Below are 16,749 nucleotides of genomic sequence, written 5' to 3'. Positions count from 1 at the left end.
GTCACCTTTAGTCAGAGTCCTGTTCCAACACACAAGCAAGAATAGATTTCAAAATCACAGACCACCAACCCCCCCCCAAAATAAACCCAATACACTTCATCAAAGGCAGTCAAGTGAAAGCGGGATGCTTGCGCTACAATCTTTTATCACAAGGCTGTGCATTCAATCAAGCTTGATAGTATTTGGGTACAAATTCATCTGACACTTTGCATCTAAGCAAGTTAGATGACAACATAACCGGTTAGAGTTGCAGTTCAGAGTTTAGTTTTAGAAAGCTTTTTTGTTTACTTTAATATGACTCAAAGTTTTGGTACTGTGCTTAGTCATTACTTCATGGCCAATATACAATCTTGTTCTGAAATGAAGAGGCGATATTGGATGGTTAGGATGACCCTATTAGCCTCTGTAGGTAGATGCTGTAACTATACCATCTGGACCATTAAGAAATTCTGTATATTCTGTGTATTCTTCATTGATGTATCCCAGTGCTTATTTTTATTTTATTTTACAATGATCTTAAAAACATGAATTAACACAATTTAATTTTACAGTCTGCATCTCAAAATTGATTATTAATATGTTATTTATTTACATTTATGCCTTTGGCAAACACTTTTATACATTTTAATACTTTTTTACAGTTCTTTCAGTCTAATTTATTTATCAGTATGTGTGTTCCCTACACTTTTAACACACAGCACTTTTAAAGGCGGGGTGCATGATTTTTGAAAAACACTTTTGAAAAGGAAGTCGGGCCATGTACCAAAACACACTCGTAGCCAATCAGCAGTAAGGGGCATGTCTACTAACAAAGAAGGTCCAGATTCTATGGGGATAGGGGCGTGTTTGTTTCGAGGATTTTAAATATCACCATTGGCCTTCCGAGATCATGCACCCCACCTTTAAGTACCACAGATATATCACAACTTTGCATATAGCAAAAATGACTGGTCTCATAGTTTACAAATCATCTGGATTGAATTTGTGAGTCAAAAATTCCAAGCTAATGTGTGAGCATTTGCTGTTATTTATTTATTTTGCTCAGCAAAACACTAGGAGGTGCAGGCAGAGTGCATTATGTGACTGAGTCATGCCACTTTCTGTACACAGGAGCTACTCTCTTCTCTCCTACCTCACTCCCAAACTCAGTGAGTCAACAAACACATTTGGTGAGTAAAGAAAGAGAGGCAATACGCATGCACCTGAAATAATACGAGATAGGTGGATAAAGGTCAAAAGCCATACAGCATGCACGGAAAATTGTGCTCTTTTTTTCCCATTTTACCTTTCCACAAGGGAAAAGCCCCACCTCTGGATTCTGTTTTTAGATTTCTGGCCACATTTGATGCCAGCATCAGCTGTTTTATATTCTTTCTGTGTAGAGATACAAAGAAATGTGCGTATTGGGCAATGTGCCCAGCATTGGTATGCAGGATTAAAGCATAATGTATATCTAGGGATGACTGCGTGTTTGTGTTGGTGAGTGTGTGAACTATCTTGAGAATGGAATTATTGATGAGGTCATATTCCAGCTATGTGTATACATATACAGATTTATTATTCATTTTCCCTGGAGGACCACATTCTCTACATTTGATCTGTGAAAGTGGACGGCGCTGTGTAAATCTGCTTGCCCTCGTGGGGTAAAGTTATTTAATCACTCCTTGAAAGTTACAGAACAAACATTACATCACTCTTGAAAGTGCCAACTCTGGGCATCCATTTAATAGACATTTTGATAGACGGCTTTACTTTACAGCTTCAAACCAATGCACGTCTCAGCTATATTGCCAGGGTTCTTGTTTTTGGGGGTTTGAGTGAGAGTAGTCATGGGAAAATTGTTACAAGGGCTAGCATTGCTACACACTATAAAAATGTTTGCTTGTTTCAAGCAATGGTTTGGTGAAATATGGACAAACCCAAATGAACCTAAAATGTCCATATTTGACTCAGCCATAAGTAAAACTACTCAGCATTTTGGGTTAAATCAACCTAACATAGGTTAATTTAAACCGATTGTTTGGTTTTGGACATAGCTTAGCACAGTCCATTGAATCTGATTTAACCATTAGCATTGTGCCGAAAATAGTCCCCTGCCATTTAAAGTTACTAACGCCCCATTCAGACAGCCAGCGACCAGCAGTAGCAGAGCGACGCGATCTCATTGATTTCAATGGAAACTGGGCGACTTCCGGCGACACAAGTGAAAGTGACCGTTGGCGACCGTATGGGCGTGTCCAGCGACGCGAGAAAGTTAAGAAAAGTTTAACTTTATGCAAATGTCGAGCAAATTTCGGGAGCGACTACCAATGAGAACGAAGCAGTGGAGTTCACGTCATCCTTCTCTCGTCAGTTACTGGCGTGGATGGTACTCATTTCTTTATGACAAGCAGATTTAGAAATGCCTCATTGAAAGAGATGGGCGACACAGAGTCAGAGGGCTATTTCGGGCACTACGTAATATCATTGCGCCTCCTGCAGCCATGTTACAGCAGCAAAGTCATTGATTATTACGCCAGAATGAGAGTATAGTTCCTAGCCATATCGGCCTAGAAAATCGCAACTTTTAATTTTCCGTCAGTCTCAGTACACGATGTAACTACAGAAGAGTCAAGTTTTAAATAAAAAAAATCGAAACTCTTTGGTTATTTTTTAGCGCAGTGCTAATGGTCTAATCAGATTTAATGGATTATGCTAAGCTATGCTAAAAGTGGTAGCGCCTCGGCTGAATGGATTCCAAAAATGGTAAAAATCAAATGTTTAACTCTAGGAAAGCTGGAAAATGAGCATATTTTCAATAAAGGGGAGTATCCCTGTAATAGGATGTAAAAAAATTGTTGTGACAACATGCCCCATTGTGTTCTGTGAACATAGCTTTTCCTGGTAAACAGTGGTAGAAATGTTCAAAAGCTTTTTTTGTAGTTGGGTCTTTCAAAAATAATCCTACCCTAAGGATCCTACACACTGAAGTAAAATAAATGTGTGACAACTAGCCCCAGTCTGTATTTGTTTAGCTGTTTTTGGCTAAGCTGTAAGGAACAGCCAACACAATACATTACTTATACATTTACAAAATATGCATTGACAGTGTCATACGATGCTGACTGATGCATCCGATGGTAAAGGTTTATTGCTTCTGCGGTGTAGATAAGGAGGACTGCATAACGTGATTGTACAAGATAGGTCTGAATGCAACCATAGGTTCAGATGAGGTGTACGACTCAGTCCCAGCACATTTGTATCTTAATCATTTTATTTTTAGTTTTCAAAAACGCAACCAGGCAGCAATCTATCCCTTAGGGTCTTCATGAATATTCATCTCCTGGTTTTTATGAGAAGCGTTTCGCGAATGCAAAAGAATAACTTTCATATGTGCAGGTCCTCCGAAGCTTTTAGACTTACAACCGCACTGCATCATAAATGTCTGGTTTGGTATTAGCATTAAATATCAGCTCATATTTCCTGAGCATTTGTAATGGATTATAGTGTCATAAAATATACAGTTTAGCCACAGATGAATATCAGACCTGAAATAACGTCATAATGCAAGAGGGTTAATAAAATAAGCTTTTTAGTCTTGCACCACAATCAGCTAGTGTTAACACATTGACCTATTTCCAATTGATCACGTGTTCATAAATGAAAAATAAGGTGCTTAAGACCGAACATGATGGAAGAAAGAAAAAAGCATCAAGGGGCTGAAATACATGTGTGTAAATGATGAAAAGCATGGTGCGGTTTTCAGAGCGAGTACGCTTCAGTGCACACTACACTTGAACGGGGAGTGGTGGTCTTTGGCACGCTGTAAATCTAGGGCAACCACTCGGCTGACCGGCAAGGACGCGGAGACCTGCACATGCACATTTAATCGCACTCAGCAATTGTTCACACAGAGAGCAAATGCATATATGAAGGGCCAGAGGGCCCAAACGTGAAAGGCCCTGTTTCCATGGATATATCTTGCTCTCTTATTCCAGCCAATGGGAAACGATAAGAAGATTCGCTGGTAGGGGGAGGTGCGGGTTCAAGAAGGACACTGCTCATTAGAAGGAAGTCAAAATGCACCCACACTGCAAATGTTGACGCATATGAGGATGGATGTTTGACTGTGTTATATAATGTCCCTCGATACTATAGGTTTCACAGGAGGATCTATCCGACCAAACAGATTGAGCACAGGTGGCCGTTGGCTCGTGAGAGATTTTTCGGTGTTACTGGAGACCACCTAAAAGAATGAGCTATATAACACTGAAGGACGGTGCTGTAGTATGTGCTTCATTGGAGCCGTGAGCATTTTTTTTTCTTAGCTGTAAAATATTGATTACATAGGTTTGATTGCATACATCTGCTTTTAACCCTGAAGACATTGTGTTTCAGGGGTCCACACCTTACAACTTCGTTGCATCAATGCTGCATTGATTTTCAATTCCTTTAATGTGGGTTTTTTTGTTATATAAAGGGAAACCATCATTGGGGTGTAACACCAAGTGCTGAAAATATGAAATAAAAATTGATCCTATTTAATCGCTTTTTCATTTGCATGCCCATCAACAGATTTTTTTATACATACCCTACAAAAGCAAGTGTACACACCCTTACAAAAATTAACAATTGTTTTACTACAGATTAAACCAAAAACCCCATGGCCACAAACTAAGCAATCATACCTGTAGTTTAACACAAATGGTACCATTGTACATTTTTATAAGGGCAATCTGTCACTTTCAGTGTGGCTGCGTTGCTATTTTTGGCTAAGCGCAGACCAGATTTTGATAATGCTAATGTCTGAACACTTGCCCTCACATTGACCCTCTCTACTAACCCAGAAATGTGTTTTTATTTGCAGACAGTGTATATAAATGCAGACGGGAGCAAGTGGAGGCGAATAGGGAGAGAGGGAGGGATTTAATTGACCGATCTCGTATGACATTGTATCTAATGATAGGTACTGACAGCGGATCCCCTTAAACTACATGCTGGCCTTGCAAAGGTAACTAGCTGAGACATGTTTCTTGCATCGGATAAATTGAACAGAGCTGATGGGAACATGCAGGGCACCGTGCATACTACCAGAGAGCAGGATGTAGTCCAGGTACTTAACAGTACGAGGACTGACCTCATGTTTCATAATCAAATCGGCTTCTTTAACTTTTTATTGCGTGGATGATCTAATGACAGACAGTCATGATCTTTGAACCTGTTTACACTTTTACCTCAGGTGATCTACTTTACTGGCAGACATCAAGTGCTAAGTTGTCTTCTAAGTGCTAAATAGAGGTGTAAAAAGTGCCCAAAATGTTGTGTGATGATTGGATCACCACATTTGGATGTACTGTAGTCAAATGCATGCGACCTTGTAGTGTAAGCACTAATCTAACCAAATGTGTTCTAGACAGCAACAAAATACCATTTCATTGTCAATCAATCATTTGACTTGAAACAGAATGCTACACTTTGCTGGGAAATTTGGAGAATCACATACACTCACCTGAAGGATTATTAGGAACACCATACTAATACTGTGTTTGACCCCCTTTCGTCTTCAGAACTGCCTTAATTCTACGTGGCATTGATTCAACAAGGTGCTGAAAGCATTATTTAGAAATGTTGGCCTATATTGATAGGAAAGCATATTGCAGTTGATGGAGATTTGTGGGATGCACATCCAGGGCACGAAACTCCCGTTCCACCACATCCCAAAGATGCTCTATTGGGTTGAGATCTGGTGACTGTGGGGGGCCATTTTAGTACAGTGAACTCATTGTCATGTTCAAGAAACCAATTTGAAATGATTCGAGCTTGTGACATGGTGCATTATCCTGCTGGAAGTAGCCATCAGAGGATGGGTACATGGTGGTCATAAAGGGATGGACATGGTCAGAAACAATGCTCAGGTAGGCCGTGGCATTTAAACGATACCCAATTGGCACTAAGGGCCTAGAGTGTGCAAAGAAAAAATCCCCCACACCATTACACCACCACCACCAGCCTGCACAGTGGTAGCAAGGCATGATGGATCCATGTTTTTATTCTGTTTACGCCAAATTCTGACTCTACCATCTGAATGTCTCAACAGAAATCGAGACTCATCAGACCAGGCAACATTTTTCTAGTCTTCAACTGTCCAATTTCGGTGAGCTCGTGCAAATTGTAGCCTCTTTTTCCTATTTGTAGTGGAGATGAGTGGTACCCGGTGGGGTCTTCTGCTGTTGTAGCCCATACGCCTCAAGGTTGTGCGTGTTGTGGCTTCACAAATGCTTTGCTGCATACCTCGGTTGTAACGAGTGGTTATTTCAAAGTTGCTCTTTAATCAGCTTGAATCAGTCAGCCCATTCTCCTCTGACCTCTAGCAACAACAAGACATTTTCTCCCCCAGGACTGCCGCATACTGGATGTTTTTCCCTTTTCACACCATTCTTTGTAAACCCTAGAAATGGTTTTCATGAAAATCATACAATGAAACAGATCTTACGAATCACACACATTAAAAGTTCAGTTTTTATAGCTGCTTATAACCACTGAGCATCACATTTACAGTGAAATTACAATATTAAAAATATTATTCAGCAAAAATCACAGTATAAGTAATGCATTCTTGAAATAAGACCCCACCCTTCCCTTTAAATCTTATCACTGGTCACAGGGGATGCAAATAAGATGCATTCAAATACCAGGTGTAAACGATCTTTGTGATTGGATCATCTGAGACGTAGGTTAACTCCAAGTGTAAAGATAACACGTGACTCCTCAGATCTAGCAGTTACAGAACAATATCAGTTAATTAGACTACTTAAATATCAGCTTATCCACCTCTTCGTCAGATGCTGCGGTGAAAACAACAGTTTCTCACTTTCGCCCAAACACAAATTAAACCACCAGGGAAAGACAGAAATGAGAAACATCAAGATGAAATAACTAATGTTCTCTCTGTATGCTTTGAGGTTGAAACTAATTTAATTAGCAGAGCTGAGCCGAAGGCTTTTTTAGCACGGTCTCTGAACTGAGTGTTGGTGTTTGTGGTGTGTTGGAGTGATTGTTTAGGACCAACAAGATCCAGAGAAAGACAGGAAATCCATCCACTGCCTGTGCAATATTGTACATATGCCAAGTATTGTTTTTGCTGGTGTATTTTTTGTTTGTGGAGATTTAATTGCATTTCTGCCTATGTGTATCATCGATTAATGTTTTGTGGCAAGAATGTTCAAACCCAGTCGCATAATGATAACAGACTGGAGGGAATCTGTAAAATAGGCTGTAGCTAAATGTTTCTGGAAATCAACTGAAATTTTTACATGTGCAGACCCATAACATTTTTAAAATAAGCGTCAAGTTCACCAACTTTTTTTTAAACATTTCTAAAAATTTACTGTAGTATTCTGTCACTTCTAAATTATTCCTTCAACCATCTGATGTTATTAAGATGAAGCCTCAGCCTCCGGCATTATGTCACAACCTTTTAGCACCTCCGTGCTCTTGTGTGCTTAAACTAATGCCACACATTATTCTGGATGTTGACCTCATATAAACAGGAACAGATGCTGTTCCTTAATTATCAAGATGCTGCCAGCTGTGTTTTTAAAGAAACATAATTACTGTAACTTGTACTGCATAATATACAGTAAATGCATAGCTGCCACCAAAATCAAAAAGACTGTATATAAATAAGTATATTATATAGTACGCTGAAAATGCATTCACAAATGATTTACTGGTTTCTACATTAAATCATCCTACATTAAGGATCATTCTGTGAAAATATAATATTGATAATATTGACTAAATTGAAATCCTTGAGTGAAATGAAACATTGATGCTTCTTATGTTATAATTAGATGATCAGACTTTAGCCTGGATTTTAAAGACAGGGTCACATAAAATTATTTGTGTATGTAAATGTAAAATCAATAATTTTCTAACATCATAAAAAAGAAATCTTACAGAACTACTGTCCTACTCAGTATATGAGTCAACTGTTTAACAAGCGTCTCGCAAATCAATAGATCGAATCTGATGCAATGTTTACCACAGCGGTGCAGATTGAGTGTTTTTAAGATGCTAATGTCTCTCATTTAATCTTCTACTCTCTTTCATTCTTTTCATTTAGGGAATAGAAAACAGCAGTCTGTGTGGTCACACCATTCAGACTAAATCTCATGCAATGCATTGTTCACTCTATCTACTGGGGGTAAGTTAACATATAACATTAAATGGCTTGCTGAAGCACTTGACCCACAGTATTCTGCAGTCAGATATCATTACATAATGACTGCTAAACGGCACAATTTGTAACATGTATTAGTTCATTTTTTCATATAATGAAACTGAACTCAATATGTTCATGTATTCATACACTTTCAGTACAAAGCTGGGCAGTAACCTTTACAAAAGTACACATTTGTACCTAAAGAGTGCATATTAGGACCTTTTGAAAAGGTACCGTCCCAGTGACAGCTTTTGTACCTTTTCATTTGACAATGTATGAGAAGTATCTGTGCATTAAGCAGGTTAATGTACAATCAGCTTGACGTTATTGCAAAATAAACTGTTTATCAAGGTAATATATTCTGTTGTTTGAGTTTATATTGTGTGATTAATGGCTAGCTGTACATTGCTTGTAAAGAAAAGACACCACAGCTACCAGATCCATTGGACTAAAAGTGAACTTAGAGTGAACTTTAATATAACAAATTTTAATAATACCTGACAATATTGACCTGAAGGGAGACAGTATTTCTAAATGTGGAACCTATTCATATAGGTCAAGTGCTGCTGAATGATGTTCTGCTGTTTTGTATTTAAAAGCCTGGTAACACTTTACATTAAGGTTGTATTTGTTAACATTATAATGCCTTGGCTAACATGAACTAACATTGATCAACATAGTTTTTCAGCATTTACTAATCTTTGTTAATGTTAGTTAAAGAGGCCATATTGTCGGATTCACGTTTTTACATTTCCTTTGGTGTATAGGTATGTATTGGTACATGTTAACGATATGTAAAAGGTACAAACCTCAAAGTAAACGATGACACAAGTCATCCTCTCCAACGTAAATCTCTTTTTTTGGACTACAACAAACACACAGATTGTTGGCAACAGTTTACTTCCTAGGATTGGTGATGTAGACAAGACTGACATTATCATAATTTCTCCCGCTTCGGACTCACAGCCTGTAAGTTAACTCCTGTCAGCATTGCATTGTGACCGAATCTTTCAAACATCACATTTCCGGATGATGTCAGAGGTATTTAGGCCAATCACAATGTACAGATTAGCTGGCCAATCAGGGACTCAGAGCTTTTCAAATCTGTGCATTAGAGAGTGAAATCTGGAGCTACAAAAATGTACGATATGTGAAAAATAATGTGTTTTTTACCATAAACCACACGACAGCATTGTATTATGCCAAATACACAAAATGAAATAGGTGCACTTTAATTCCAATAAAGTTGTTCACGTTAGTTCATGATGCATAAACTTTTTATTTTAATAATATATTTGCAAATGCTGAAAATAAGATGAACTAAGATTAATAAATGCTGTAGATGTATTGTTCATTGTCAGTTCATGTCAGCTAATGTATTTACTAAAGTTAACAAATACAACCTTATTGTAAAGTGTTATTGAAAAGCTCTTCATTTGGGTTTATTTCTATTGCCCCTCCTGCACTTCTTCTCAGGGCTTGCCTCGCTTTTACCATTTTCATTACATGATTAAGTAAAACTGCGCATATCAGTGCACTTAGCTGCCATCAGTGCTGACACTTACATGGTGATGTACTCTCTGAGCTCCAGTACTTGTTCGCCCTCTCTCTCTCTCTCTCTATTTCTATGAAGAAAATTGAGTACTTTCTTGTTGTTGTGCCAAAACGCAGGGTATAAAATAGTCTGGGTAATGCATCCTATTGACCAAATAAAAAGACAAAATGAAACAAAATAGACCAAGAAAAGAGTTGGTCAGATGCAAATTCATTCTTAGAGTCAATTTTACCTTTATTAGACATGGCAGTGATTTACAGAACAGAAATGACATGAAAGTAAAAGAGAGTAAAACGATTTATTTAAAATGAAGGTTCAGGCTGTTTTTCATTAGATGGCCAATGTCTAAATGGTGTTTATCAAGTAAAATCTTTTGGGTCACCGATTATTTATTAAACAAGCAGCACATTATATACAATTTAGCCACAAAGAGCTTATTAAAAAGTTTTATGAGTACTTGGTTTTAGACTTTTTATGGTGTGCTTTACACATCCAGTATGTTTAAAACAAAAAGATCCCTGCATTGATTTTAATTAGCCAAATCAATGTGATATCTAATAGGAACAAAAACTGTGGATATAAAGTGGGTTTGGCATTTAGTAGTGAGGAAATTTTAAGAGCACAGATGTAAAAGCCGCTAAACACCACCTGTGTAAAAAAATAGATACTATCATTGACCAAATGCTCTCGGCCCATATTATATGTTCATCAAATACTTTTGCTTCAAAACCACTTGATCCCAGTCTCAGGCCATACAGAAATACCACTTTATTGGCAGAATATTGTCCTATGACCAAATCTAAGTTACTGGGTTGGTCTTTTATACATTTTCTAGTTTGATTGAAGCACTGGGGACCCAATTATAGCACTTAAACATGGAAAAAGTCAGATGTGTCCCCTTTCAAACACGACATCCATTTTTCAACAAAGTTAAATGTAAGCTTAAATGTTGCAGCCACATGCATCATAGCGCCCCGAAATATGTGGTTCAGTGTCTTCATTTTTTACCTTTAAAATTCTGACTTTCATCATTTGCGATGTTTCTAGTTTTATCTTAAGTGATGTTGCATCTGTTTACTGTCTTGTTCCTGTTTACTGTTAAGTTAAGTTTTTTTGCCAAAAAGCTTGCATGCACTTAGAGGGTTTTGCAGTGAAAGACAGAAATTCGAAATCAAATTTGTTAAATACCAATGAAATTCCTAACTTAACATTTGTGAAAATAAGGCATTTATTTACTGACTAATAACCTTATCATTGCATTGCTAAAGCTAAACATAAGAGGCTGATATAATACTGTATGCTCATTTACAAGAATGCATGTCAGTTGCACTTAGAGGGTTTTGCACCCAAACTCTTCATCTTTTTGCATTTAGTGTTGCATTTTTAGAAGCTCTTATTAATTTAGTTTAATAACTTGTACGTTTTGTTCAGAAACTGCTAATTTTCTTAAGAGGCAAGTGATTGTTTTAGAAACCTTAAGATGCATCTAACCTAAGCTATCTCTTTAAGTTACATCATACAGACACTGCAGCAGCAATGTTCATTCAAGCTTCATGCATGTCTTCTAAAATTAGAGTGAGGTGCTTTTTCCAAAGGTTTATTTGCTTGTAAGGGAATGCATGCATTGGGGTGTAGAAATGTAGAGTTACTCTGGTGCCTGTTTGACATTGCATTTCCCAGTAGACATGTCCTCATACACAATTAATAACTCTTTAAATCACTGAGTTGAAGCACTGTAAAAACCCATCTCGTCTCTGCTAGATGCACTTTGATTGTCTGGGGATGTGTTGCGTTTCTCACACTTTGACACGCTGCCCAAACACATCATGTTAACCTCCAAATCCACTGGAATTTTGTTGACCTCTGACCTTATTTGACCGAGTGTGTTGTGGAGCTGATTTGTCTCCATAGTAACAAGATGTCTGGTCGGTTCATGTACCAGAATGAACTGTGATTCACTTTCAGTCTCAGGTGACTTTTCTTGTCACTTATGCATTTTCTAATATCTCAGTTAGGGGCCAGTCACACCAATAGCGTTTATGGCAGTTGCAGGCGCCTTTTTTGAATGATATTCTATGGGCAGGGCGCGTTTGCGCGCTGTTTATGCGCGCCGAGCGCCTTGCGGTTTTTTGCCGCCTGCCGCGCACGCGTTTTTGAAGGAGCGCTGAGAGCGGAGAAGCTTCAGTCACACCAAAAGCGCTTTAAACGCTCGCAAACGCAAGGCGCGACGCACTGCCTTTTTTTAAAAAAGAGCAGTGCGACGCGGCTTTTCATATTGCTAAGCAACCACCGAGTCAGCTGTCTTGTCAATCAAATATTGAAGCGTGAGCGCTCTTTTGCTGTTAACTGTCATATCAGCAGAAACTTTAAAAAGAGGACGCTTGCTCTGACCTTGTTTGAGGGTGAGAGGTGCAAAAACACGCAGGAGAGAGTGAGCGAGTGGAGTCCGGTTCTTCAAAGCAACTGTAAACTTCCCTCCCCACAACGTAAGGCCCGCCTCTCCCCTCATTCGATTGGACAATGGAAAGACACGAATGACGTCGGGCGCTTCTCCGCTCTCAGCGCTCCTTCAAAAACGCGTGCGCGGCAGGCGGCAAAAAACCGCAAGGCGCTCGGCGCGCATAAACAGCGCGCAAACGCGCCCTGCCCATAGAATATCATTCAAAAAAGGCGCCTGCAACTGCCATAAACGCTATTGGTGTGACTGGCCCCTAAGGGGCTGTGTACACCAAAACTTTTAAACGCGTCTGAAAACGCCTTGAGGACGCCGAATGCCAGCTGTTTTTCAGCTGAGTGCCAGCTTTCATCAGCTGAGCGCTTTGATAGCTGTGATACTTCAGCTGCGAGCCGGTTGGTTGCTGTGGTAATGTCCCGCCCCTGCTCCACTGTGATTGGGCGGCCGTGTGAGAACTGACATTGACGAGCGGAGCTTTTCTCCCAAAGTTGAATCTCTTTCAACTCTAGACTCTCAGCGCCGAGCGCGTGAAAACCGCCGAGCGCCGGTTTTCAGCGCGGAAAAAACCCGCTCGCTGCTGGCTTATTTGAAAAACGCCGAGCTTCCATTGGAAACAATTGAAAACATGCGCCGGCCGCGGGCGTAAAAGTTTTGGTGTACACAACCCCTAAGGGTTGTTTATGCGAGCGCCTTTACGCCGAGCGCCTTGCGGTTTTTTGCCGCCTGCCGCGCACGCGTTTTTGAAGGAGCGCTGAGAGCAGAGAAGCGCCCGACGTCATTCGTGTCTTTCCATTGTCCAATCGAATGAGGGGAGAGGCGGGCCTTACGTTGTGGTGAGTGAAGTTTACAGTTGCTTTGAAGAACCGGACTCCACTCGCTCACTCTCTCCTGCGTGTTTGTGCACCTCTCATCCTCAAACAAGGTCAGAGCAAGCGTCCTCTTTTTAAAGTTTCTGCTGATATGACAGTTAACAGCAAAAGAGCGCTCACGCTTCAATATTTGATTGACAAGACAGCTGACTCGGTGGTTGCTTAGCAATATGAAAAGCCGCGTCGCACTGCTCTTTTTTTAAAAAAGGCAGTGCGTCGCGCCTTGCGTTTGCAAGCGTTTAAAGCGCTTTTGGTGTGACTGAAGCCTTACTCTGCTGTTTTGCTATGTCAATGTAGCAGGTCATGCTTTCGCTTTGTTGAAAGTAATATGAATCATGTATGATTTTTCCCTTTTCAATTCTTGACATTTGTGAATTTATTTCAGACTCTCTTCCAATCATTATCTACAAAACTAAAATCACTACTCTTCATATTTAGCCATCAAAGAGCTAAAATCCATTTAGTCATACTTCAGAAATACTTGAATTATACTTGAAACTGTAGCTTGCCAAGCTACTTAAAATGTTGAGTAGTTCAGCTATCAAGCTGCCCCTTTTAAATAATAGTTACGTAGGTACACTACATGCTACAAAAAGTACACTATTTTGGCACAGCTAATGCTGATAAATGAAGTTGGTAGCATTGTTATTTAGTTTCAACACTAATAATCAATTTGGCTGATCTTTGCAACTGAACCCACAGATTTAGGAATGATTCACGTTCGAAAGCAAGTGCTTTGTCTATTGTTTTTCTAAACCCCCATGCAAAGTGCTGCCACTTGCTAGTTATTGTGCAATCACTGCTTGGCTACCCATTATTTAGCGCTTGCTTTAGCCAAACTCCTGCAATAACAATGCATCCAATCCAATGTTTTCCTTTTTTTTTTTGTTATGTTACTGATGCCAAAAAGACATCATCTAATGCACTGTATTATCTTGCAAGTGTAACATTTGACAGCATAATTACTTAAATGTGCATTTATTCCGGGGATGGGGTTTCGGGGTTGATAATATCTTCACACTTTTAACTTGTACCCTTCTTTATTAAACTTGCACATTGATTTATCCGCAGCATGATTTCATTCTGGGATCTGAACTCGCACAGCTGCGTTAAGAGGCTGATGACTGACCCAGTCTGTCACCACATGTCACGATCCTATTGTATTTTAGCTCTAGCACAATGGATATTTATAGAGAACAGTGATTGGTTCAGGCAGCCTTTCCAAACGGATACTGACAAATATTTTAGCGGCCTATAAATCACATGTGACAATTGACAGGCACTTTCTGTCTAAGACAGAGCTGTCACTCAGACTGAGCCTCATAGGAGCCGGGCAAAGAAATATTAGAGTGATAACAGACAAATGGGACTGTACATTTTTTTTAGCTTGCTTTTAAATTCCCAAATGTGAACACTCAATGGAGACACACATCCCTTTCATCTTGCTTGATTATGAGTTGACATGGCACGTTTGCAATTCATTAAAAAATAAGCAAGTTGGCAGAGAAGAACATGTGCAATTTAATCTTTATTTAGTAATTTAGTCTTTTACACAGGTTAACAATCTACAATCAATTTAGGATTTTCCCAATGAATCTAAGCTCAGATATGACCACTTTAGCTTTACTAACTAGCGCGCATCAATAACTGATCTAAAGGTAAGCATTTTGTCTGTATGTGTCTAATTGGTCAGTCGTTTGATGTTTATTTGTACAATTCAATACAACAAAATTGGCTAGAATTTTCCTAGGAGGAATTATTTCATCTAGCCTTAAATTGAAACAGTCAAGGGGATGTGTCCTTGTTGGCATGGAAACCATGTTTCGGGGTTTAATTACGCTTGGCTAGTTATGCTTTTAACGCAACAACGACTGGATCAGGGACCTTTCAGCATTCTCCAGGGCAATCGCTTTATAAATTTCAATTAGCATGCTAATATAACCACATTGAATTGCATTGTGGTGTAACTGTGTATAATGAGTCTCAGAAAAAAACAATAAAAAACAGACACACTTTTGTAAAAACATGAGGTCACTGAATAAAAAAAAACAAGCAGCTGTTCCATTGCTGATAAAACACACACGTGTTTAGCTGGAGACACCGTTTTCTTTAAGCGATGTGGGTGATGGTGTAAAAGTTAAAACAATACTGTGACTTACCATGGTAGTAAGTAGGTTGTTTATGCAGTTTAAAGAGGAAATTAAAAGGGTTACATGCTGAGAGGCAGTGTGGTATGCAGTCCGTTCTAAACTTAATCCAAATATAAAAGGCTGACATCACAAACATGTCGTCTGGTGTCTTTGTTCCACCTACGTCAGTTGCTTAATAATAAATTAAGGATGCTTTTACTTGTGTGTGACTGTGGATATAGAATGGGTGTAAATCTGGATTTAGGCTTACTTACTACATTTTCACAAAGCATAAAATTGTGTGCAAGCAGGGTGCTCAGACTTATGCAAACACATAGTGTGACAGGCAGATAGGCACCCTATCCTGGTCCTCAGCTATACATTATGACCACTTTAATTAGTGATTCATATCAGGATGTAAAGAGACCATCAACCACTATAGCAGAAAATGTTCCCTAGCATAGCTTTAAATATCTCTCAAGTGTTAATGATAAAATATTAACATGGGACATTTTCTCTAAGCCTCTCTCTCACTTGCTCTCTCTCACTCTCTCTCACTTGCCCTCTCTCACTCTCTCTCTCTCTCACACACACACACACACACACACACACACACACACACACACACACACACACACACACACACACACACACACACACACACACACACACACACACACACACACACACACACACACACACACACACACACACACACACACACACACACACACACACACATTCTGGTTTCCATGTTTTGTGGGGACATTCCATAGACATAATGCATTTTATACCATACAAACTGTATATTCTATTCCCCTTACCTACCCCATTCCCTAACCCCAACCATCACAGAAACCCTTCTACTTATAAACATTATCCTGTTTGATTTATAAGCTTGTTTCCTCATGGGGACATAAAAATGTACCCACAAGGTCACAAAAATACTGGTATTCCTATCTTTGTGGGGACAATTGGTCCCCACAACGTGATAATTACCAGGTACACACACACACACACACACACACACACACACACGTTTTATATATTGTGAGGACTTTTTATACTGTACAAACTCTATAGGGCTATTTTATTCCATTTCCCATAACCCAACCCTTAAACTTAAGCCTCACATAAAACTTTTTAAACTTGACTTTTAATTATTAAACTAATTTGTATTATTTAGTTTGTTTGTTTAATAACCACCCTGTTGGAAAAACCAGCAAAGACAAGCATATTCCCATGCTGGTCCATGCTGGACTGGTTCTGGTTTAGCTGGTGGTCATCACCAGCATACTAGCTCGAAAACAATGCTGGTCTTGCTGGTATGACCAGCATGGGATAATGGTATACTGAAGACCACCAGCATCCCATGCTGGTAGTCACCAGCAAACCAGCACCAAAACACAACATGTGATGGTCTTGTTGGTTTTTCTTCAGAGTGTAAAGACTTTTATCATTGTTGGGAAATTTGAACCCCACAATAGAAACCTGTGTACACACACGCGCGCGCGCGCGTCTTAGGATGAGTAAGAAAC

This window comes from Paramisgurnus dabryanus, chromosome 1 (genome assembly GCF_030506205.2).
Source record: "Paramisgurnus dabryanus chromosome 1, PD_genome_1.1, whole genome shotgun sequence".
Taxonomy (NCBI): Eukaryota; Metazoa; Chordata; class Actinopteri; order Cypriniformes; family Cobitidae; genus Paramisgurnus; species Paramisgurnus dabryanus.
This window is presented reverse-complemented; position numbering follows the sequence as displayed.